Source organism: Ambystoma mexicanum, chromosome 8, assembly GCF_040938575.1.
Source record: "Ambystoma mexicanum isolate Mex_15411 chromosome 8, UKY_AmexF1_1, whole genome shotgun sequence".
Lineage (NCBI taxonomy): Eukaryota > Metazoa > Chordata > Amphibia > Caudata > Ambystomatidae > Ambystoma > Ambystoma mexicanum.
Window position 1 is genome coordinate 693,987,592 of NC_090929.1, and position 26,928 is coordinate 694,014,519.

Genomic DNA, 26,928 nt, shown 5'->3' on the forward strand with positions numbered 1-26,928 from the left:
TAGATTATTGGCCTTCAGCTGGGTTGGACCTGCCACAATCTGAAGTATCTACATTCGGATGGTTAGGCCTTAGCATAACCTGAAGTCTCAATATTCACCTGGACAGCTCTCATCATGACCTGCAGTGTTATAATTAACTTGGGTAGGTCTCTTCTTTGACCTGTTTCAGACTTTTCCTTTGTGTACCGAGTGGCATTTTCAGTGGAACATGTCCTCTTTCTCCTTGAGCTTGGGATTTCACAACCCATTTTGTAGTGATGGCATATTTTCCTTCTTTGTATTGGCTCTGCATGCTAGTAGGGCTTGTCATAGGTTTGTCTCTCGACTCGGGATTGGGTTTGTCCTAACAGTTGTTTGAAATTCTCAATTTGATCTTTCTCATGGTTGTTATTTAAGGGATTTCACTCACCTGTTTTTTGTGTGTTTTTATATGTAGTATAGAAGACATTGCTGCCACCTTGGAATCTCTCCCGCAAATGTTTATCTGCTTGGAATCTTCAGGGATTCAACACACCCATTTCTCCAATACCCTCCTCCGATCGCATGGGTCGCAGCATTCTCTGGCTTTAAACATTTCGGGAGTTCGGGAACTTCTTATACTAGCTTTTTTGGACTCTGCATTTGTATTGCTAAATGCTGTGCATTTCAAATGAGAGCCTGTTGGCATACTGAATGGTGGAGATGTTCGATTGCTAGACTTAGTTTGAAGTTCTAGTTTTACCTAGCGCTGCTGTTAGGGAGTTAGCGCGTTTGATGATAAACTTTCAGATGCTTGTAAAGGAGGTATTTTAGTGGACTTGGATATTGTGATGTTAGAGCGTTAGAAGACTCCTCATGCTATGGTTCTGGATGCCTTTGACTGAGGGTTCTTAAATAAAGCTGATGATGAAATAACCCACCTTTGTCGTGGTGGTGATCCTGCAGGATCCCAATCCTTCCACCCTCTGAGAGGCACATCACTTAGTGGCGAGACCAACCCAGTCCCTATTGACTAGTTCACCTCGGATAATAACATGGAACGTTCCTCAAACTCATCAAAGTACACATTGAACAGAAAAGAACAGTGGACATCAGCAGGATGAAAGGCCAACATATCGTTTGCTGAACCAAATCCAGAGTAGTCTTTACTGGTTGTATCTATACAAAGGCACAACTCCAATACCCTTTCACAAACAGAACCCTGCCCAGAAAATACCAAACAATCCTTCCTAACCAATCGTCTTTCATCTTGTAGTAGAGATGAATTATACACCTCCCTAACCAACATCACAACATGTATAACCCTAACTTAAAAAGAATATGGCAAATCATCAACCTGGTCTGGGACCGACATGGTACAAGTTGAACGATCTTATGATTTAATTTTGGATACTGCATCTGCATTGATATTAATAGGACAATCCAAGAGAGCCAAACCCTTCCCAGAATCCATGGACAGGGCATTCAGAGAAAGAGAGTGAGAGCATGAGTGACAGGGAGCTAGAACGAGAGATAGAGGGATTGAGAGAAAGCGGGAGAGGGAGAAAGAGAGAGAGATAGAGACACCCTCCCTCTGTGCCAAAGCTAAACCCATCTCCCATAATTCCCTCCAGTGCAAATATCTTTTGCTGTAAAGTCAGCCAACCGAATATGTAAGACCTGACTAAAAACACAATTTGCTTTCCATATACTTCCAATGCAAGTACTGTGAAGGAGAAGATGACCAGGAGTTACGAAGATCACTCTAGAGAACTGGAATGAACGGTCTAGTCTCTCACAGCGGTCAAAGGCAATTCAAAACAGCAGAGGAAACCAACATGGAGAGAGCCATCTGAGGAGGAGGAAACCCGGGAGACACCGTCCCGACAAGCAGGGAGACGAACCACAAGACGCCGTGCACGGAGGCAAATTGGAGCAGAAAGGTAGTTCAGGACGAAGGGACTACACCGAACACTGGCCAAGAAACCCTACAGGTGTTCTGAGGTCTGCAGAGCTGCTTGATGGCAAAACCACAGCTTGAGAAAGAAGCAGCAGCCGGTGAAGCAACCAACGATGACGGGAGATACCCGAAGCAGTAACTGGAGAAGCGCCACCATCCTGAAAAGACACCTGAATGCTGCCGGAGCCTCACAGCGTAGCATCGCCACTCAGAAGATGCGAACCATGCAAACAGGTACAAGGTCAGACCGAGAGGTGCTAGTGGTCCATGACGAATCGGGGATTAACTACAGAGCACTAGATAAGAGGGTCTGGGATCCCGGGAATAACAGAGAGAGAAAGAAACAGGTGTACGCTTGGCAGGAACGTAAACCACGCAGGCAAGAGACATTATTTCGAGTCTGTGAGCTGCACCCATATAAGAGCCTGAGAATCAGAAGGTCTTGGACCCGATGAGAAACAGAGACATTGCAGAGAGAAACATATGCTTTGCAGGAAAGTACACCAAGCTATTGCGAAACCCCATTGTGAGTATGGGACCCACACCCATGTGAAAGCTAGAGAACAAGAGGGCCTGGGACCCTAAAACAGACAAAAAAAACAAACACCTATGGTTGGCAGGAGAGTACACCAAGCCGGTATAATACCTCAGTGTGAGTCTGGGACCTGCACATCTTGGAAAGGCTAAGAATAAGGTGAAGTTCAGCCAAGAGAGCACAGAAAAGCTGAGAATGTTTGTACACCTTTGGCAAAGCTCGGAAAGCCCAGGGAAGGGAGACAGGTCCCCTGGCTAAATGAACACTGTGTTTACTTTTGGAGTTATTTTTCTACGTACAAAAAACCACATAAGGAAGAGACAAGATCCTACCTTGTGAACTGAAACAAGAAGGAATCCAGTGGAAAGGTTTTTCACATACTACTTTGTGGAAAAGGAACACTTTATTTATTTGACAACCCGAGACATTGCAAACTTTCTGTTGACAAGAACTGTCATGATCACATTAGCTGTGAATATAGTATCCTTGCACATTAGGTTTAAGTTATTAGTGTTAGGGTAGGAAGCAGGGTTTTTGGGTGCGACAGTAACAGATTATTTATTTGACATCCTGACGTTTACATTAGATTCCTTTGTTATGTTATGTTGATTTATACAGTCACCGCTACCACGCAAGGGTAGTCTCCAGGTTCTCACGTGGTTCTGCACGAGAGAAGGGTTGGGTGTCTTAGTGGGCACAGGATGATAGAATAGGTTCAGAACAAGGAGGAACTAGCGTCTGTGAGCTTTGTCTTGCATGTGGGAGTTGGTTCGGGAAATCCCATGTGTTGCAACCACATGGGTAGAACTCAGTGCCTCAGGTTTGTATTTATGTTTGAGTTGGTGTGTGTGTGTCGTGTGATGTTAGGGTGGGGTTGTGGTTGGGTGCACTGGTTAGTTGTATCCATAAGAGTACAGAGTCGCGGATGGCTGTTAGGTGTATGGCTATCTATTGTGTTGGTGTGTATTTGTGTTGTGATTGATGGATTTATGGACTATGCGCTGGGGTGTTCCCTCAAGTGTTGTTTCAAGAATCTCAGAGAGTTGGTAGGGTGCGTACATTAGATTCATTCTTGGTGCTTTATGTATAGTGTGGCTAGCCCCTAGTCATGTGTAGGTTATGTTGGCGGAGCAGGAAGGGGGGACATTGGTTAGTAAGCCAGTTGGTTTGGTGAAGCCTGTGGTATGGGTCTTTGGTTGCTGCTCAACGGTATCTACCAACATTCTTGGTTGCGTTTTGTTGGCCCATCTCGCCTCTTCTCCGGGTCAGGAGGCTGACTTCCCGTGCGGGTATGGTGGCAGATAACGGTTGTAACTAGTGTGTTCCTGGTTACTTATCCAGGTTAGTCGTGGCCATTGGGTGTGGACCTGTTGTCCGGTCAGCTGCTGAATGGGTGCGCAGCTGGGGTTATAATATAGGAGGTGGTGTTTGCCCTGGAGGCCCTAGTTGTGTGGGTTTGCCAGTTAGAGTGATGCTTAGGTTTTAATGCTTTGCCTGTCTGAGTTTTACTTTGTGCATAATTGCACGCGGATGTTATCCCTAAACTGTCTGTTGGCTGGGCAGCCTACTCTCATTGATCATTCTAGTTGTTAGCCATTGCTGGGGCTTGGGGTGGGAGTGTATGGTATGGTGTTCTGGTCCTCTATGATATTGCCACTGTTATGTGTGACCGTGATCCTTATGCATTTTTTTTTGTCTGCAATGCTATTGCTGCCCACGTCCCTTCGTGGCTGTCATTGTCTGTTGAATAACCAGGTTTTAGTCATTTGCTGAAGATGATGTGGTCTTCTGTGGTTCTAATTTCTTTGGGCACGGTGTTCCAAAGGTTAGCAATTAGACGTGAGAAGGCTGGTTCTCTGAATTTCCTTTTTTCATACCGTTTAGTCTCTATTTGTAGGTCATCGCTTGAACTTAGGTCCCTTCTTGGCTGGTAGCGGCTGATCTTGGCTTGGAGGAATTTAGCTCCTTGTCTGTGTAAGGCTTTCTGGGCGATGCAGAGTGCTTTGAATTGCATGCGTTTTTGCACTGGTATTCACTGTGGGCTTTTCAGTGATGGAGTGATGTGGTTTCTTCTGTTTAATCTAAGTCTTAGTAGAAACCTGTTTTGCACCCTTTGGAGTTTCTTGGGGCATTTCTAGGTAGAGGCTGTTTGCCTAGTCAATTCTTATAAGTATCAGGGAAATTATTTTAAGGGTTCTGTGAGGACAGGAGAGGTATGGGAGGGAACCCCCTCAGCTTTAGGGACAGTGAGGTTGTTTTTCCAACCCTTTTATTGGTTAATAGCAGATTATACCAAACCTATGCCACTTTTGTGTCCGAGCCATGACTGGCACCAACCTCAGAATGAGGGCCATGGTGTTGTTATTTAGCTCTCCGTTGAGAGATTTTGTTACTCACCGGTGAGATGAGTGCGTTGAACCGGGGAGTATCCTAAAACCCAGGAAGTTGCTTGAAGAGCTTTGGGTAGGGCCTCTACCCAAGCCTCCTCTCTGTGAGGGAATAAGACCTTCAAAATGATATGACCACTTGCTGTATTTAACCAGACAAAGAGAATGATCACCCAGAAGGGCGGGGAGAAAGCGCACCGCCACGAAACAGGCTGTAAAGGAAGAACAACAAGTAAGTAATACGAAGGTAACAGTTGTCCCCTGTAAGCCTTACTAACTGATGGAATACCTGGGCTTTTTTCCCCCCGTAGGATAGAAGAACAGCACAACCCGGGAATCACCTAGGAATATAACAAGACTTAGTATCTAACTGGTTTAAACTATGACACAATTCAAAAGGTGGACAGGATCTTACCAGTGGAGAATGACTGGAGGATTTGAGTAGTTTAGAACACGACGACAGGGATAAAATAAGAAAAAGGTAATGTTAGTAGTAGGATACTAATACCCGGGCGGCACGAGGGTCGCACTGGATTCGGGATGGTGCACAGCTGCATAGCGTCCTTGAGTGCACGGAAAAAACAGGTGCAATCCAAACGTTCCGTTTGTGAAGCAAAAAGTCTTACCACTGATGAACGAAGAATGATGATAACAACCAGTCGGGATGGTAGTTCCAGGTAAGGTAAGTGGAAGGCAGGTAAGGTCTGGCACGATGCAGAACAACCAGTCGGGATGGCTATTCCTGAGATAGGTAAGTCGAAGGCAGGCAAGGTCTGGTACACTAGCGGACAGGGACTATGGCAAAAGCGCGTAGAAGTGAAGTCCAGAAGAAAATCGGTTTTCGGTACACAGGCAGGCAACAACAAAGACAAAACTTTTTCCAGCGGGGTCCGTGAAGCAAAAACAGGTTCGGTACACGGGAAGGCAGTTCAATAAGGGTATTCCAAAAATAGAGGGTCCAGTAAACAGTCCGAGTCGAATCCGTAAGAACAAAGAGGTTTAGCAATCGAAGACGGAACTTCTAAATGCCGGGAGTAGCTGTAAACAAAAGCGGCGCCCTGGCTGCCTCCATGGACTACATCAGTGAGCGAGGCGGGGCAAGCCAATGCGAGGCTCTACCGGCAAACTACCGTACGGAGCCAGGTTTTCTGGGGAATGTAGTTTCCGATTTGCTAACTTCCACGGCAGCTGCCATCGTGCATGGAATGGGGCAGCATAATGCCGAATTCTTTTGGGGAGCGCTACAAATCTCCTATTCATTCTGGTAGTTGCACTAGGAAACCGAAGTGCTAGAGGTGCAGGTGGCTGGGTTTTGCACACAGAGGGGGGTGAACGACGACCCATAACAGCATCCGCCCCCAAAGGCGGCGGCAACCCCTTGCGGGCATGGAAATGACGCAGGAGTACAGGTGAGTGAATATTACACAAGGGTTCCCAAGACCTATCCTCAGGACCGTACCCCTTCCAATCGACCAGATAAAAGGGCCGACCCCTACGGAGTTGGAAGTCCAATATATCAGCAACCTCATATTCATCTTCGCCATCCACGCGAATAGCGCAAAGTCGCGTAGGTAGGCGCGTGGAAGGAAGGCAAGGCTTGAGGAGACTGACGTGGAACACAGGATGCAGTTTCCATGAAGTTGGCAAGGAAAGACGCATTGCCACAGGATTTAAAACCTCCGTAATGGGAAAAGGACCCACAAACTTTGGTAGCAGCATACGTTTGCCAGGAATACGTAGATTACGTGTAGACAGCCAAACCTTCATGCCCACTTTGTATTCCGGAGCTGCAGTCCTATGCCGGTCAGGGTATTTTTTCGCTCTCTTCTGCGCAAGTAGAAGGTGGGATCGAACTCCCCTACGGACTGAGTCCAATTCTCTTACACAAGCCTGAGCGGCCGGGTTGTCAATGGGGAGTGCCGGATCCAAGGGCAAAGAACGTGGATGGAATCCATACAAGGCAAAAAACGGTGATACACCCGAGGCACAGTGTACTGAATTATTGTAGGCAAATTCGGCAGGGGTGAGCGTCTCTAACCAGGTAGACTGAAATTGGAGACACAGGCATCGGAGGAACTGTTCCAGAGTGGCGTTAGCCCTCTCAGTCTGTCCATCGGTTTGTGGATGGTATGCAGAGCTGAAACGATCGTCAATGTGCAGTGAAGAAGTCAAAGCCCTCCAAAAGCGAGAAGTAAACTGAGGGCCGCGGTCCGAAACTATGATAGAGGGAAGTCCAAAGAAACGAAAGACATGCTTGAGAAACAAAGAAGCCAGGACGCGGGCCGAAGGTAACCCCGAGCAGGGAACAAACAGAGCCATCTTGGAGAAGTAGTCGATGACAACCCAGACGGTATCATAACCGCTTAGAGGAGGCAGGTCCACGATGAAATCCATGGAAACCATATACCATGGTTTATGTGGCACCGGAAGGGGTCGCAAAAGGCCCACAGACTTGGATCTAGAGACTTTGCATTGAGCACACACTGAGCAAGAGGCCACGTAATCGATGATATCCCTGGACATCGATGGCCACCAAGCCCAACGGCGCAGTGCCTCCAACGTCTTTTGCTGCCCCGGATGGGCTGCCATCAAGGAATCGTGTGACCAGGCTAAAGCTCGAAGACGTGCTTCTCCAGGAGGTATAAAGAGACGACCTTGGATATAAGGCAAGCCCTGTACGATGTCGAGATTAAATGATTCACATTCCTCATCATTTGAGGTCACCCAAGATGATATAAGGGCACGGAGCGAAGGCTGAGGAGTGCAGGCACAAACCACCCTTTCAGGTAACAGCAGGGGACGATCAGCTTTAGAAACACAGGAACTGTGGGATAACCTTGAAAGAGCGTCAGCACAGGCATTGAGGCGAGCCGGTCGATATGTGATGACAAAGTTAAACTGGGAAAAGAAAAGATGCCAACGAGCTTGTCGGGCCATAAGGCACTTCATTGATTTAAAGGCAAGGAGGCTACGATGGTCCGAATAAACAGTAACCTGATGACGGGTCCCCAACAGATGATGGCGCCATTCCGCAAAGGCATCTCTGATGGCTAATAACTCACGTTCTGTGATAGGATAATTGCGTTCATAAGGGGTCAATTTTCTGGAAAAATATGCCACTGGATGGATTTCTCCTGAATCGGGACATTCCTGTGACAACACTGCCCCAACAGCTGAACCGGAGGCGTCTGCCTCCACTAGGAAGGGAAGGAGAGGGTCCGGGTGTTGCAAGACTGGTGCCGTCGAAAAGGCGGTCTTCAGGATTTCAAAGGCCCGCTGTGCCTCCGGATTCCATGCATATGGTTTCTTGGAGCTGGTCAGTGCCATTAAAGGAGAAGAGATCGAGGAGAATGAATGGATGAAACGCCGATAAAAATTGGAGAACCCAAGAAGGACTGCGGTGCTTTAACTGAAGCAGGAACGGGCCATTCCAGAATCGCTCTAACCTTAGAGTGACTCATACGAATGCCACGACTGGTCAAGTCATAACCAAGAAATTCCACCTCGGCGGAATTAAATACACACTTCTCTGCCTTGACGTACAGGTGGTTCTCCCTCAACCTCTGTAACACAAGACGCACATGTACGTAGTGATCTTTCATAGAGGATGAGTAGATAAGGATATCATCTAGATAAATTACGACAAATTGATCCAGATAGTCATGGAAGATGTCATTCATGAAGGCCTGGAAGGTGGCCGGGGCATTACAAAGTCCAAACAGCATCACTAAGTATTCGAACAAGCCATAACGTGTCTTAAAGGCAGTTTTCCACTCGTCCCCTGCTCTAATCCGAACGAGATTATAGGCCCCCCTGAGGTCAAGTTTAGTGAACACCACTGACGAACCAAGTTGATCCAGAAGCACTGATATCAACGGAAGAGGGTACTGATTTTTTACCGTAATAGCATTCAATGCCCTGTAATCTATACAAGGGCGCAGGTCCCCCTCCTTCTTAGGGACGAAAAATTATGGAGATGCCGCCGGGGATTTGGAAGGCCTAATAAAGCCCGTGGCCAAGGCTTTATCTATGTATTCTTTCAGAACCTTGTCTTCTGGTAAGGTGAGGGAATAGACTCTTCCGGCTGGTATCTTGGCCCCTGGTAACAGGTCTATTGGACAATCATAGGGCCTATGAGGCGGCAATCGATCTGCCCTGCCCTTATCGAACACATCCCGAAAGGATTTGTATTCAGGAGGGATGTCTTTACTAATGTCACGAACGATGGCACCTATGACAGACAAGGAAGCCACCAGAGCTTGACAGGAAGACTCCGGGCATACATACGTATCCTGAAAACAGTTTTCATTACACTCCAAAGAAGGGAAGCGAACACTTTTCTTTACCCAATCAATAGCAGGATTGTGGTGTTGCAACCACGGAATACCCAATATGACCTGATATTGAGGAGCTTTGATTAGATCGAATGAAAATGATTCAACATGTCCGTCTTCGGTCTTCATGCTGACAAGGGAAGTATTCTGTGTAACCAAACCGGATACCAAAGTTGTACCGTCCACAGTATGGACCCTCTCGGGTTGAGCCTTTGGTAGAATGGACACATTGTTATTTGCAGCGTAGTCAAAGTACATATAGTTCCCCGTAGCTCCGGAATCTATAATAGCCAAGGAGGAGAACGTAGCGTCTTCAGCCGTGGTAAATAACACAGGAAGACTGACAGGAGCAGACAAAAAACCCTGTGAGTCCAAAGAAGACACTCCCGGCGTAGGGACTCTATCTATCGCCGGGATTTGGCGTTTCCCGCCTTTTTGACCGGTCTTTTGGGACAGTCTTTCAATTGGTGTTCTGAAGACCCACAATACATGCACAAATTATGTGAACGTCGATATTCACGTTGGGCCTGAGTCAAAGGACCCCTCACCGCCCCTATCTGCATGGGTTCTGGAGTCGGAGCAGGAGGAGTAACTACATCTGCTGGCATGGGGGTAAGGATTGATGTTTTACGTTCCCCTCTTCTTTCAGACCTTCGGGCATCTATTTGCAACACCAAGTCTAATAATTCACCGAAGGAGGTCGGAACGACCGGTACTGTGGCTAGGATATCTTTTAGTTCTTCGGACAACCCCTGGTAGAATACGGCTAATTTCTTCTCTTCGGGCCAGTCTGTCTCAGCAGCTAGCTGATTGAATCTGGTGAGATAAGAAAAAAGAGAAGAAGTGCCTTGTCGTAGACTCAACAACTCCAGGTCCGATGCTTGAGATTTGTAATGGTTATCAAAAACCTTATTCATGGCCAATATGAGTTTGTCACAGTCATAGAGGACGTAGCTGTTGGACTCAAGCAAAGGGTTGGCCCACGCAGCCGCTGTACCCCCGAGATGGGAAAGAATAAAGGCTGCCTTGGTGGTGGAGTTTGGAAAGGTGGTGGGCCGACACAAAAAATGCAATTTGCATTGATTTACGAAGGTCCGATATTGCTTTGGATCTCCAGTAAAGCGTTCCGGAGGGGCCAACGGGAATTGAGTGGCCATCAAAACCGGGGTTGCAGAAAACCCAGAGGCGGAAGCTGAAGGTAGACCAGAGCCTGAAGCGGCCGCACCCGCCATGTCCACCCCGAGTGTCGGGGGGTTTTGAATACTCCGTAAGCTGTCGATCCTTTGATGCATGGCGTCATGAGCTAATGTCATGTCAGATCGTAACTCAGACACTAAACGAAACAAGGCAGCCAAAGGATCAGCTTCATCCATGGCTTCTGTTTTTGTTACTCACCGGTGAGATGAGTGCGTTGAACCGGGGAGTATCCTAAAACCCAGGAAGTTGCTTGAAGAGCTTTGGGTAGGGCCTCTACCCAAGCCTCCTCTCTGTGAGGGAATAAGACCTTCAAAATGATATGACCACTTGCTGTATTTAACCAGACAAGGGGACTGATCACCCAGAAGGGCGGGGAGAAAGCGCACCGCCACGAACCAGGCTGTAAAGGAAGAACAACAACTAAGTAATACGAAGGTAACAGTTGTCCCCTGTAAGCCTTACTAACTGATGGAATACCTGGGCTTTTTTCCCCCCGTAGGATAGAAGAACAGCACAACCCGGGAATCACCTAGGAATATAACAAGACTTAGTATCTAACTGGTTTAAACTATGACACAATTCAAAAGGTGGACAGGATCTTACCAGTGGAGAATGACTGGAGGATTTGAGTAGTTTAGAACACAACGACAGGGATAAAATAAGAAAAAGGTAATGTTAGTAGTAGGATACTAATACCCGGGCGGCACGAGGGTCGCACTGGATTCGGGATGGTGCACAGCTGCAGAGCGTCCTTGAGTGCACGGAAAAAACAGGTGCAATCCAAACGTTCCGTTTGTGAAGCAAAAAGTCTTACCACTGATGAACGAAGAATGATGATAACAACCAGTCGGGATGGTAGTTCCAGGTAAGGTAAGTGGAAGGCAGGTAAGGTCTGGCACGATGCAGAACAAACAGTCGGGATGGCTACTCCTGAGATAGGTAAGTCGAAGGCAGGCAAGGTCTGGTACACTAGCGGACAGGGACTATGGCAAAAGCGCGTAGAAGAGAAGTCCAGAAGAAAATCGGTTTTCGGTACACAGGCAGGCAACAACAAAGACAAAACTTTTTCCAGCGGGGTCGGTGAAGCAAAAACAGGTTTGGTACATGGGAAGGCAGTTCAATAAGGGTATTCCAAAAATAGAGGGTCCAGTAAACAGTCCGAGTCGAATCCGTAAGAACAAAGAGGTTTAGCAATCGAAGACGGAACTTCTAAATGCCGGGAGTAGCTGTAAACAGAAGCGGCGCCCTGGCTGCCTCCATGGACTACATCAGTGAGCGAGGCGGGGCAAGCCAATGCGAGGCTCTACCGGCAAACTACCGTACGGAGCCAGGTTTTCTGGGGAATGTAGTTTCCGATTTGCTAACTTCCACGGCAGCTGCCATCGTGCATGGAATGGGGCAGCATAATGCCGAATTCTTTTGGGGAGCGCTACAAATCTCCTATTCATTCTGGTAGTTGCACTAGGAAACCGAAGTGCTAGAGGTGCAGGTGGCTGGGTTTTGCACACAGAGGGGGGTGAACAACGACCCATAACAGATTTGTAGAACTAAAACAATCACACACACACATTGGCCCTCACTCCGCGTATGGTGGTGATCATGACTGCCTACCATACCGGTACCGACTCCGGTTTGGTTCAATGGGGACTTACTGGTTCATTCCGACCTTAGAGGGACCGGTAAGTCCCCATTTACCAAACCATTCCCCATTCCCATGGGAATGGGGAGGGCACAAATAACGGGCTGGCGTATGCCAAGCCCGTTATTTGTGCCCAGGTCCCTTAACGGGTCCTGTCCTTAACACCTGGTCAGACCAGGCGTTAAGGAAGGGACCCGCTAAGGGACCTCATAGTAGGGCGGTAAGGGATTACCGGCACCGGTCTCCTTACCGGTGCCCGGTATCCCTTACCGCCCTACTCGGAATGAGGGCCATTGTATGGAATAAAGATCGTTTTACAATGTATATGTATGCCTCGTGGATTAATTCTGTAGAAATCGTTGACAATTCGTTTGGTTTAAAAACTGAAGGCCTTTCGCCTTCCATAATTATTCCAGCGTGTGACAATGTATTTGTGTTTGGTTTACAACACTGTCATAGGTCAAGCTGTTTATACCTTAGTACATATCGCCATCTAGTGGTTTCCCAGTTTGCTACAAGCTACGATGTCAACTGTTAAATCCCCTCACAGTCAACGGCAGGTGGCAAGCAGTACGAAGTGTGGCGGTTGGTACTGTGCTTGACAGTCAGAGTCGGACTGGCCTATAGGGCAATAGCGCAATGCCCGAATCAAAGACTCCAAATTCTAATGTGGGCCAGTTATTTTGGTCGAAGTGGGCCATTTTTCGGAGCATTGTGGGCCAGTTTGATGAGTTACTTCACTACGCGGCTCGTAGTTTTGACCATTGCTGCTGAATAAGTATTAAATTGCACAATTTGGATCCCCTTTTCACCAAAAACATGCCCTTGGGTACTCTTCAAACAGTCTGTCACGAAAGGAATGAATTGCCATTTGTCACTGTGGGCAAAGTTTTCATTGGTGTCTGTGACAATTGTATGCCCAAGTCCGACCCTCTTGATAGCACGTGGTGTCTGCCCGCTGTACCACTCAACACAACGTTGCTACTGGCTACCAAAGCATGCTGACCGATGCACAGGCAAAAGGCCGTTCGGAATGAGTCTGTAAATGTCTCAAGAGGTAGGTCGTTCTCTGTCCATAAGGTACCGTCATTTTCAGAATAAGACATTAGGGTTGATTCATAAAATAATAATAATAATAATAATAATAATAATAATAATAATAATAATAATAATAACTATGACCTACAAATGCCTACATAAATTAGCCCCTAAATATCTGGCAGACAAATTCGTCACTAACCAATCCAATAGGCCCACACCCTCAGCTTGCTCACACTTACTCTCCACCCCCAGATTCAAGCTTCTGAAATCTGGAGGCAGCAGCTTCTCAGTGCTGGCTGCCCAACATTGGAACACATTACCAGCCGCATTAAGGTCAGAAGCCTCCTCCCGGACCTTCCGTAAACACACCAGACCTCCTAAAATAACTCTTCATCAGAAATGCACGTTTTATTAACAACTAGATGAACACAGAAAACCCATGATGGAGTTTGTTAGATATCTTTCTCTGTATATGCATAACCTGTAACTCATTCACATTATTATCAAGAATGCCATGTAACCTTGTAACTTGTATGCTCTTTATTGTCAAGAACAGCGCCTAGATGCATCCAGGTAAGGTGCGCTATACACATTTCAAAATAAATAAATACATACTAATCATTATAATCATGAGTTTCTCTAACATGGAGAAAGAAAGTGTAATTTGCATCAGGGCAAGTCAATCGTGACTAACAAAAAGGCATTTGCCTGATTCATAAAGCAATTCCCGGCAGCACAAAATGCACAGACTCAGCTGAAATGTGATGCAGTCCATCACCTGGCATGGGTGTGTCAGTGACATTGTGGGTGTTCCCACGGGTGTGCCACTTCAAAAGAAGTACATAACCACAAAGGTGTTACTACCAGCTGTACAAACCTCTCGCAAGGTGCTTAACTTGCATCTAAATGATCTTGGTGTAACTGTGGTGGGAGGTGTGTGAAAGGTGAAGTGTTGCCTTGCAAATTAGCGGAGTGTGTGGGGAAAGCAACATTTGCCAGGGAACTGAAATTGGCAGAGTGAGAAAAACTGTTTTTGCATTAGTGAGCAACATGTTTGTTTCACCTTGCCCTGCACCGGAGCAATTCGCTCTGGTGTAATTTTCAACCGCCATACACCACAAAAACATGTCATTTGCTCTCTTTGTTTTGAATATCCGCAACTTGCACTTTTTCCCCACCTGCCGTAAATCACCCATAAATCCGCTCACAACCTTTGTGACACCTGTCAGTCATCAAGTGAAAGCTACAAACATAGCTTTGCGTGATTTTTGGTGGCAATAACGAATGTAAAAAAACTGGATTCTTTGTGCATCCGCCATTTTATTTTCAGATTTTGCTTGGGATTGTTTAAACCAAACTGCGGAGCTCCCAAAATTCTGCAGGCCCACTGCAGTACATGGGCTGCCCGGAAGGCATATTATCAAGGAGAATGCGTCTTTTTAATTTAACCCCACATTTGAGCTTTTTCTACAGCGGGAAAGTAAAAATACATTTGCTGGTACAGCTTGGGGCTTCAAAGCACTATAAATCATTTGTCAATATTGCCCGAATCCAGTTCAAATTCGTATGAACCTCAGGGGGGTGACAAACTCAATGAGACCGTGGGCATCTGTGTCTGTTACTTGCATGCGCCACGCAAATCACAGATGCAAGCGCATTAGCACAACAGGCTATGCTGCTCTTGAGTAGGAAGGAAATGCCCTGTAGGGGTAGACTTAAGAGGAATGCTGTTGATGGAAGCCAGTTTTCGCTCCACGTGTTTCAATCTGAACTCTATTTGTTCATTTGCACTGAATACGATATTGGTTTTGATAACAATATAATTTATAGAACAATTCGTTGTAATTAATAGTATAATTGTTATTAATGTTGCTAATGTTATTAGTGCTTAATTCATTATTATTGTATACAACAATACTATTAATAACATTACTAATTTACAAAAGCGTGAGGTCTCCGCCACCCTCTACTTACAACAAACATGGTTCAGACAACTGATTCTATGGGATGTATTCCACTCAGGAGGGTCAGTAACCACGTTTTAGCCAGGGCTGTCACAAGGGTTGGTGAGGCGCGGGGCAACACATTTGGTGAGACCCCCTTACCATTTTTTGGACTGGGCCAGCGGAGGCACTGCTGCAAACAGGAGACACGAGAAATCTCCCCTTGAGTTTGTGTGGAGGACACAAATATGTTTTTTTACTACAACTGCCAATCAACTACAGCAAAGTTAGATTTCTCTACTGAAGAGAGGTTTATGCCAGACTAACTTTTGTATCATATGCATAAATATATGTAGGATGGCATGACAGCGTGTGGTGCGTGGCCCCCACATTAAGGAAAGCCCTGCCCCTGTGTACCCGTTAAAACACACATCATACACAGTGACAGATAGATGAGGTACAGTAGAGGATGGTAGATGAGGTACAGTAGAGGCTGGTGAATTTCTGAACTGAAGAGGCTTAAATGTTTGCACCAATCATGCGGGATCAACAGAGCACAGTAAGGGAAAACAAACCAACCAAGGAGCGCTTGAGGGGGTTTCTCACTCCCACGAAAATGTTTGAAACTTTGGGTTAAAATGATGCATTTTACAGCACTTTCATTGCAAAATTGTGTAGAAAGCCATACAGTTTGCAATTGGTTTTGTATGGTAGCACATGGAACAACCTAATAGTCGCAAGTCACCAACTTTTGCCCACAACATATGCCAGTATAAAAATAGGTTCATGCTGGTTGTATGTGCACGCAGGCTGCATCAATATATGCCAGTATTACCATACAAGGACTCCCAGCCAGTAAAAATGCCATGCCACAGAAAGCATGTCCAGGCTGGCTGTGCACCATAAGACTTACCTACATTCAATGTGGTCCAGTCTAGCCCCTTAGCAACACTTATGTTTGCTTTGGTCATGTCTTAACTGCTGGGCTCAGCTTTTAGATGGCCCACGCCTCCAGTGATTAGCATAGCATTATGAAATTAAATTGCTACTGAATTGGGGTGGTACGACTAATGGCCAAAGGGAACACGCAACTGCTATTCAGCTTCCTAACAGGGCTCAGAGAATTGGGAGGGAAGTGGGAGCAGGACTGGATGAAGATGTGTCAGTGCTGGTGGGGGCCCATTTCATTTTGATGTTGGGGGGGCACCCTTTGCCTTACAGTTTGGAAAAATAGTCCAAGGCACTTATGGAGTGCTCAAATCAATAATGAAATCAAAAGAATGCAGGAAGGTGGTTAAAAGCTGCAGACTATCAGTATGTTTCTGTGTCATAAGGCTGCCAATATGGGGAAACTGCTTGAGGGACCCTTTCAAATGTAAAAGCTGAAAGGCCCAGGCACCATCCCCCAGTGGAGAGTCCAACAGCACAATTAGTTTATTGGCCCCACTCACGAGCCGCTTTCAAAACTGTCATCTAGCCCCCCCAAAATGTTGAGGCTGGCTGCGCCCCAGCCTGGCTGAAGTACAGAGCCATAGCGGATGGAACAGGACACAGACGTTAAATGGTGCCTGGGCTTCACTGTTAACAAAGGCCTTTCAATTAATCAAACATTTCACTGCTAGCACCTGCATTTATACGCATATATTTTTAGGCAACTGAAATCATGATGTGGGGTTAGCACTTGCATGCCAGGGGAGGGATAAGAAGGGAAGTGGGGACATGGGACATAACACAGCTCATTCTTACACCAGTCCATAAGTGTGACATTTCAGAAATGAAGAAGAGAGTTAACTGCTTGTAACATTGAAGCATCACCAGAATAGTCTTATTCGAATGCACCACTTAGTTAGATGCTCCCACACAAGTAAGTTAGCCCCTGCCCCATAGCCTCTGAAGTTAGGGCCTCTCCCAAAATTTAGGTGTTAGCTCTTCCCCCTGAAATTGTATCCTAGGTGCAACCCTGATGTCATGCCCCCACTCCTAAATTTAGTGGCCTGTTGGGCGATAAATGTAGGAGTTGGGGCTGGCACAGACACTCACATACAACATTTTTACCTATGCATTCATCCACCAGTCACACAACTCCTTACATGCACGCATGCATAAAACCAAACAGCATTGACACAAACTTAAACACCAACATACAGGGTCGGACTGGAACACAAAATCTACCCGGGCACCAAAAATAAAAGTGTCACACATTTCCCAAGAGGTCCAGAGGGCCTCAAGAAGACATGCTAACAAAGTACTGATGATAACGTTTCCGGAAAGCTTCATGACAACAGGTCACCACTTTCCAGTCCTGTGCTTCCTTTTTTGCAAATCACATGAATCAGCTACTTATGTCTAATTGAAGTTAAAAGACTACAGCGCATTATTATTTCATGAAAGCCCAGGACTGGGAAATGGCGTGCGTAGACTTTGGAGTCCTTTTATTGCACCAAACTGATGGATGGCCACATTCTGAACCCTACAAGTGCACTTCAAAATGGAAAGTTGATCAACTGAATAACCAATTTGATAGGTTATTATCATCCACTTTACAGGCTAAATATTATTTCCATAACTTCAGTCCATGTTACAACTGATTATCACAGGGCTCAGAAGTGAGACGAATAAACAAACAAAAAGGGCAAATCTGTCAAACAATCCTGGGACGTGAAAATACATGGCTGAAAATGGATCCATTTCTCTTCAACACTTCGCATTACGGCAGCTGTCATAAGCACTATTTGAAAATGCAAAATGCAGCTAGAGGACGGGAAATGTTGAAGTGGGACTAAAAAGTAAACCAAACGTTTTTTTCTAGTTCAACAGACAGCCGAAAGGTGGAGAGAGACTAGCGTTTTAACCCTTCAATGCAAGTTGCCTACAGTACCAATAATGCATGCATGGGCTGCAGCTCAGCCCTCATAGAGCACACGTTTGTAGAGCTTATACAATTTGAAAAGTTCTCTTACGTGTATATAAACTCTTACACCTTTTAAGGTTTGCTTACCTTCAGTTTCCCGAAGTTTAGTTATTTTTATCTCCGAGGCTCCAGTGTCTGTCAGAAGCAGGGTTTGGAGAGCGGCAGGCCTCGCCTGTGACAGGAATCACATCACATGTGAGGGCCCAGGAATTTGATTAATGGCTCGTTGCCATGCAACCTGGCCTGGAGCAGGACTTTAGCACTTCTTGAACTCTTAAATGGCATCATGTTTCTTGCAGAGCTGAGACTAAAGGTTCTGCTCAGCAAGGAATTAACAAAAGTAAAACTTTAATGAAAGGCAGCTGGAGGAAAATCGGCCCATACATATTAGGAGATAAAATCGGCCCATTTAAAGCCAAATTGATTTCGGGAAACGTCCCATTTCCCAAACGGACAATCGACTCTGGTGTCTTCGATGGCAGAGAGCAGACACCACAGTGCCCTGTGTGAATAAAGTAAACAGGTGGACTGTGCTGCCTTCTACTTAGGGGAAGGCTGCGCAAGCCCCCCCCCCCAAGCGCGAGGCCCAGGGCAGTTTGCCCCCCCCCTCCTGACTGCCTTGGTTTTAGCTCACAGTACTCTTCACAGAGGGGTGATAATCATTTGCATATCAGTCTGTTTCCAACCAGAAATGCAATCTAGCAACAAAATGGTAGGCAAATCTCGATGAGCAAGAGTACCAGTACCACGTCTCAGCCTTGTTGTGCCTCATCAGTGAGGTGGCGCTGAGCCTCTCTAAGCACAATGAGCAAGGGGTCTATGACTGGATTACCCTTACTGATTTAGGGTTAACCCCAAATTGTACAACATTTACAAAACGGTGGGAGCCCAGCAACTGATAATGAACATGGTTCAAATAACCTGTTCTATGTAATGTATGCCAGGTAGGAGGGGCTGCAACAACTGTTTAGCTCATTGCACTTTTCACAGAGGAAAAATATCGATTTGCATATCAGTCTGGCCCACCCAGCACAAAGCTTCCTCAAGAGGTAAAATAGAGTGAAGTCTTAAAGCAACAGCTTGGTATTCTGAGTTGCCAGGCAGCGGGTCAGCAGTTCACCAATCATATGTTGCTGTTCTTTTATGGCAAAATTATGGCTTTCCCAAATCTGGGGGGCATGAAGGCGGCCCTCACAAAATGTACTTTTTGATTTAGAAAACCATCCTTGAAACGGGCTAAGTCTGCACAAATCTGCCATTATTGCAATGATTAGTGATTTTCTTTCTTGCCAGTTTATGATTTTTTTAATTTATTTAGTGACAAATCAATTTGTAACTTGTCGATTTATTTATTTGCCACAGTTCTATTGTTTCCCAAACCGTTAATGGGGAAAACTATTTTGAGTGTCTGTGACAGTCGCAGTGGTGATTTGGTGCAGTATCATAAAACTTTTAACTTAACGTAACAGTTCAATAAATAAGGAAATTGATATGTGTCCGATATGCGGACGTTTCACCACTGCTACACAAAATCACCCAGTCCTATTGCTTACACATCTTGAAGCATAAATGGTTCACAGCTTCTCTTGGTCGCACATATTGTATGAGTGATTAAACACAGATTGCTTTTCTCTCAATGTTATACTCAAATCTTCCTTTATTTTAATTTGGAAATTTCTCATTAGATGTGCCTCATAAAAGTGTTAACAGCTTACATTCTTTAGTAAGTCTGTTCTACCCTCTAGTGGCAGAATTGCAGCACTGCAATATTATCTCTGACTTCGCAACTGAAGTATATATAATATGGGAAAATCGAATCCTTCATAGTTTCTTAGTCCTTTCTTTGTCCTTTCTGTAGCACATGTAAATCTGTATTTCTTTTTGCATTTCATTGGTAGTGATTCAGCGAAATCACCATAAAAAAGACTATCAGTACAATTCTTAATTAGCAAAATGACAAGATGAATAACACTGCCAGGAAAACCATCAAAAACGGCAAGACGTGCGGGCCGCACAGAGTGTAAAGAAGGTGAGATTTGAGACTGGTACGGGAGATGGCAAGGGATAAGGAGCAGCTAACAAGAGGAGGCAGAGACAGGGCCGTCCTTAGGTCGGGGGCGCCCGACTCTTTCAAGGGCGCGCTCGAGCTGGCGTGGTGGGAGGAGGCCCGGCAGGCGCCCTATTGAAATTAAATGCACCCCACTCTTGTCTTGTGCTGGTGCTCAGCTTTCCAGAGCAGGATGAGGGCACATTTAATAACAATAGGAGGCAGGGAATTTTTTTTTTAAATGGCGCCTCACCGCTGCTGGCAGTGACCAGGGGTGTGCGGGCAGGGGCACGTTTTGGTTTCACTGCTTGGGGCACTGCCGCCGCTAAGGCCGGTCCTGGGCAGAGGGTCCCAAAGATTGGGAGCAAGAAGCAAACTGTAGGGATAGCAGGATTGGGAGCAGGGGATGTTTGGGCACACAGAGGAGAAAATGGGATTCAGAGTGAAGAGGCCATGAGTACTCTTACAAACAATGCATCGAAACTGGAAAAGAAGACAAGGGGCAAAGCAGCCAAGAGAATGAGAGATGAGAGTGTATTAGAGATACGAGGGGTGGGGGGGGGACAAAGCATAATTGAAGACAGAATAAAGAGTAGTAAGGAGCGAAGCAGAGAGTCCAACTAAAAGACCAAAGCAGAAGTGAAGACATGACTAGATACGAAAGGGGATGCGAAGCTCAGTGGCCTTAAAAGAAAGACATTCTGAAGGGTACATAGTTTGTGGATGGCACCATATGATTCTGTGTGCTATGGTGCTGGAGCGGGAGTCATGGGATCACCCCAACTACTCCTGCGAAGAAAGGAATGGCAGAAGTAACCTGCAAAAGATACTCTGCAGGAGATGGCAGAGCAGGGGCACCCCTTAGATCTTATTGCCAGGTGTGGTCCTGGGCATTTATCTTGGGCATGTATCAGCATATAGGAGAACCAGTAATATAAAATGTGCATGCAGAATGGAAGAAAGTGGTGCCACTTCCAAATAAAATATGCAAATAATACATCCAAAACATCCATTACACAGAAAGGTTTCCTTAACCACAGAGGGGCATTTTGAATTATTATATATGTGTTGATTTATAAAAGTGACCATCAGAACTACGTTAGCAATAATAGAACAGTATACACTGAGGAGGGGGTCTTTACCAGCTGGTAACAGCCCTTCGGCGCATCTTAGAGGATCGAGTGAAACAAGAGCCTAAACGCAGTCCCTGGGCCATTACCAGCTAGTAATTTCCTCTGAGGTGTGTATTGCTGATCCCAGGAAAGCGAGACGGGGTAAAAATAGTTGTTTTTCTTAGGAAATGTGTCTTTGCACTGAGCATGCCCAGTAAAATCCCTTAAATAAATCTACAAAATGGCTGCCAGGGTCATAAAAATGGAGCCCCCTTTCTATGCCCATGGTGGTAGTAGAAACCAATAGACAACGATTAACAGATAAGTGGGGGCTGGGGTTGAGCATGTGATTGAGAAGGAATGTGTGGAGTACTTAGCGGTGGCAAGGGCCAAAGCAAGCACCACTGCAGCAAGAAAAAAAGGACTGCCTCGGAGAAAAGGAGCTGGTGGCCTTCATTAAATGTGAGCTTTATCATATGGTAAAGCATAGTAAAGCCCTCATTCCCAGCCAGCTGAATGGCCTCTCCTCTGGGTGTTATTACCAAACAAAATGTCACTTGTGACACTCAAAGTAGGAACTATTAGCCTATGCTAATTCCTTTTCTAGCAAAACACCATCTGCACTACTTTGCAGTACTAAGGGACACTGATGGCAACACCTACTTGAAATAAGCTTTGCTACAGACCCTTAACTTAATTTCCTTAAACTTTATTTGGACCTCCACGCAGCCGGCACTGCTTCAGGTAGCATCGCTGCACCTCTTTTTCATTTTAAACCTTTCACTATATTTGTCTCCGTCCATAATGTTTACTCTGCACTCCCTGCCAGGCCACAGGATTCAAGAGCAGGTGGCGATCGTTTCTTTATATTCTTGCTTAGCAACCTGCTGTGCTGCGAGTCGCTCAACAAGGCTCTCCCCATTTCACTAGGCACACACGCAGATGCGATGGTAGGTGGGGGGGGAGGGGCACCTGGAGGGGCTATAGCCGTGGCTCTTTTGGTTGTAGCCTCGGATAGAAGCTCATGAGCTTCAACCAAAACGCTAGCTAGCCCTGAGTCCCGACAGTCCCGACATTAGCGTAGCCCCGGATCTTTTCAAGACCTAGCAACACCCCTCCGTGAGCCCAGGGAAGTCTTGTTGCAGTTGCATCTCGTCCTCTCCACACTAAGAGGCGCTGGTTACGGGCCAATTGTTTGCATGCCCCTGAGCAGCACGAGTGTCTGAGAGCCAGCCCTAATCAGGCTGCCTGAATCTTCAGTTTTTTTTGCTTTTTTCATTTTCGCTCTTGTAAAGGTGCACGTGAGAGTCACACAGATAAAGATCCCTGGCTGGTCCCTGTTCATTTGCGTCCTTCATTTTTCTTTTCCGAGTGCATCCGCCACTACAAAACAGTGGTTTATGTTATGTTATGCGGTCTTGTTCCCGCGCGCTGCCGCCACTTGCATGGTCTCTTGGCGCTCTGGCGGATCTTAAAAGGAAGGCAGCTGTGGCCACAGGGGTGTTGCTAGGTCTGGAAAAGATCAGGGGCTAAGCTAATCTCAGGACTGGCCGTACTCAGAGCATTTTGGTTGTAGCACCTAAGCTTCTATCCGGGGCTAAAACCAAAACAACCGGGACTATAGCCCGCCTTATGCCCCCCCACCACCTAGCAACGCTGCTGGCTGTGGGAGTCTTTGTTAGTGGAATTGAGAGGAAAAGTGCAAGGAGCTTTGATGTGCTCTTGGCAGCTTCAGTTCAGAAAATCCTGTCACTCTGTGCTGGTTTGAGTTGTTCGGTGGTTGTAATGGTTTTCTTGGTGTGTTGGTCTGATAGCAGTTTGTGTGGTCTGCTACGTTTCTTGTTCGGGGTTGCGTGTAGTGCATTGTGCTTCGTAGTGGCCTTATGTTTTGTTGCGCTACTGGTATGTAGTATGCTGTTCTTTGTTTTAGGGTGAGTAAGCAAACATTTGAGGGTTGCTAGTGTGATCGCATTCATCTGAATTCTCCAGGGTCGCAGTCCCCTGTAAACATCCAAATTCAAAACATTAGCAGCTCTCAAAGAGTATGTGTTTTAATTCTGGTAAATTCAATTTTGTAGAAATTCTAAGAGATATTCACCCTTATTTACAGAGCGTTTACCGATGGGGTTTTGCCATTATAAAACGATTCTGTGAATTAGGCCCATTATGTTGATCGCTGAAAACTGCTTGTGGCGATTACGATGGAACCCCTGACAAGTCTGCTAGGAATAGACCTTATGTAGAATACTAATGAGTATAATATATTGTGGATTAATAATGAAATTTGGTGAAGCATGCCCAACATACAGTATGTATGTTTTGTGTGTTTGCTCTACTGAGTTACAATTATTAATTTTGAAAAGTTGATTTTCTTCCAATGTGTTCCAGGGAGTTCTGAAATGCCACGGGCCACAGTTGTGTCATGTCAGGTCTTTATGAATTAGTCGAGAATTTCACTACACGGTGAGCATACACTGTATACAAATGGGTCTTGAACAGGGGGTCATCTTACAATATGGAGCTATATTGCTTTTATTAGTTATCTTTCACCTGCTCGCGCTGGAAGCATCTGTGTGTGGGAGGGCTGAATGGAATGTCGAATGGGATTGTCAGGTTCTCACCTGGGAGGTAGCCATTGTCTGAGAAGATCCTTTGGAGTCTGGATGGAAGATGCACCGCACGGCTGCGGGCTGTATGTACAATATTCATGCGTGAAATAAATACGCTTTCTGAAAAGAAACTGTGTCAAGCACCTTCATTTTACTGTTGATGAGGATGGGATGGTGAGGACGTCTGTGAGGCCCCTAGCCAGCCCTGTCTGTCATCTGCATCTGTATCCAAACAGACGGAAGGCGGCCGACGAATCTGACAACAAATGAATCTGGAGACCTGCACCCAGGCAGGCAGTGTGGACAGCGCAAGTGCGTTTTTCTAGGAGGTGCCCCTCTGTCAGTTGGACCTTGTAAGTGGAGACCTTTGTGGTGTGGAGGCAGCGTTACCAGGCAATGTCTGCTGGCAGGGTCGTACTGATGCTGCGCGTCATAGACATGCTCACTGTGCAACTTAGAAACACGTCCAGAGCCATAGTGTTGCCAAGCTACATGTAAACAATGCTCTGCGAGAATCCAGAGTGTGACTCCACCACGTGTGAAACTGTGTGCGGCCAGTGCTGCAGAAAACAATTTGTGTAACACGAGTGTAGAGGAGCAGCCAAATGCCTCTGCAGGAAGTCCCGCCCCCTCCCACCTGTATGCTGGAATTGTGCCATGCTTGACACCGGCAGTTGTGACCATTCCGCAGCGAATATTCAAGAGTACGTATCCACTTAGAAAACCCTATCAGATGTATTCCTGAAGAGATGACAATCTCATGGAGGAAGTCCCTGAAGAAATATGAAAAGACCAAGAAAATGAACTGGTGAAGTCACAAGAAACGAGCGTGATGCACGGAGAAGACTGGCCAAAGAAAAGAGTGTATGGACCTTATAGAAACTGATGACGAAGTAAAGAATCAAGTAAACTTTCATGCGCAAAAAGAAGATTGCATGTGTGAAGAGCACTGCAGAAAATGCAAGTTGTTCAATAACTGTACAGATGCAGTAATGCAAGTAGACTAAGTGATAATAGAAGCTGGCTATACATAGTGAATAGACTGCAGGCGGAGGCGCTATTATATAGAAGCTGGACATTGGTGTCACAGCTTTAGTAAGTTCAAACCCATGGAGAGAAGGGCCGATGGCTGTGTCGCAGCAAATAATTAGATGGGATCGTGGAAGAAACGAGAAGGGCTGTCTGGTGTCAAGGCTGAAGCAGCCAAGACTGTTTATCTATTCTTGAAGGCAGTGAACGTGAGATGCTGAATCATCCCTTGTTAAGATGCCAAGAAAGAACACCATGAGTGCCACATTTTATTCATTTAAGACAATTAAATGCTTCAAGATGGGCCGAATTGTGGTCTCTTGTCAAATGAGACAAGGATGGAAATAGAGTTGTGCGTGCAGTCCCAGAACTATGATAGCGCATGCTCACACTTCCTTATATTCCCAGATGCAAGGATACTTGCAAGGCCAAGTCCAAAGACAATCTTCATGGCAGAAGGCATGGGTGATGATAGATGATGGGCTAACTGGGTGGGGAGGTACAGTCAAGTCCACCACTGGCCCCATTAATACCTTCATTGAAGACCTATCCACAATTCTCTCAGAAAACCTAAAGGATCCTTCCCAAACTTTATTGCTAGGAGACCTCAATATAGGTTTCAATGACACTAACGACCAGCATGTCATTGCAGCATCTAACACCTTGACAGAACTTTGTTTCACTCAAAGAGTGAACGAACCAACGCTTAATAAAGGGAGAATTCTTGATTGGATTGCCGATCACAACTGTAATGCCTCCATCCCTGCCATCTCACCCCAAACTTGGTCGGACCACTACCTGATATCTTTTACACTAGCAATTAAAAGACTTACTCCACAGCCACCTTTTGCCCCACCTATACTCACCAGAAACAGGAAAAATATCACAGTAGACAAACTACTCCCCTGCATCTTGCCTACCCTTAACTCCCTATCTGACAACATGGATCCAAGCTTCATAGTTGAAGAATGCAACAAAGTCACAAACAAAACTCTTGACAATATCGCCCCGCTAAAACTCAGAAACAGTAAACCTAAAAGCCACCTAAATAATTGGTTTACCCCTCACCTAAAAAACCTAAGACTAGACAAAAGAAAATGTGAAACTGCCTGGAAACTTCACCCCACTGAAGAAAATAAAAAAATTATCAATATCTCATCCCAATACAAGAAAAACATCCTCTTGGACAAACAAGAAACATACAACAATAGAATTTTCACAAGCAAATTCTAGCATGAAGGAGCTTTTCACTATACTAAAAGAATTACAAAATCCTATAATAGCCCAAGATAACTGTGTCAAAGATAAAACATGGTGCGCTGATATCCAGCATGCGCTAGCAAACAAAGTCGTGAACCTCCAAATTAAATAGAACTAAAGAAAGCGTCACTAGCTGCCACAACACCACCTAACATAACAGCACCACCTAAAATTAAACCTATCACCCAATTTCACTTCTCCAAAGTCTCTATAACAGAGGTTGAGAAAGTTATTCTCGGTCTCAAACCACCTACCTGCAAGGGTGACCAATGCCCAGCACAACTGATGAAAGACGCCGCTAGGGATCTAGCACCTTTCATCACCAAACTTATCAATGCATCCTTTACATCAGGCATGATACCTAGTAACCTTAAGGAATCTTGGGTACTCCCACTCCTTAAGAAGCAAACATTAGACCCATCCTTACCAACTAATTACAGGCCTATTACTACTATACCGTTCTTATTGAAGATTTTAGACAAGGTTGCATATATCAAAATCCAGAACTTCTTAGAACTTAACCAACTCTTAGACTCATGTCAATCTGGTTTCCTACCATTACGTGGCACAGAAACTGCACTCATCAATCTTAAAGCTCAAATAGACAAATTAAGAAACAATGGAAAACCCACACTACTTCTCCTCCTTGACCTGTTGGTGGCCTTCGATTTAATATATCATAAAGTCCTATGTAACCACTTGGACTCAGCCGCCTACTTCTCCAGCGAGGCAATAGCGTGGATACAATCATTCCTCAGTGACCTCAGTGATTCTCGCCTTCTGCAGCCACGGACCCTATCCCCATCACCTGTGGGGTGCCTCAGGGCTCTTGCGTTTCACCAACCCTGTATAATATTTTCACCAAGCCTCTGTTTGATGACTCGGCCCATCTGGGTATCATCTACACTAATTATGCAGATGATACCCAGATCTACCTTCCACTTACTGGGGACTATAGCAAGGATT

At 45.7% G+C, this 26,928-nt stretch overlaps 1 long non-coding RNA gene across 2 annotated transcripts in view; it reads right to left on the bottom strand.

Moving 5' to 3' along the window:
• LOC138472359 (uncharacterized) overlaps window positions 1-18,403 on the bottom strand; it is a 140,795-nt gene extending 122,392 nt beyond the window's left edge. For both annotated transcript variants that reach the window (XR_011268588.1, XR_011268589.1), the window contains exon 1: window positions 17,993-18,403. This is a non-coding gene — a long non-coding RNA (uncharacterized lncRNA). The remainder of the gene's footprint in view (window positions 1-17,992) is intronic.
• Between the last annotated feature and the right edge of the window lie 8,525 nt (window positions 18,404-26,928).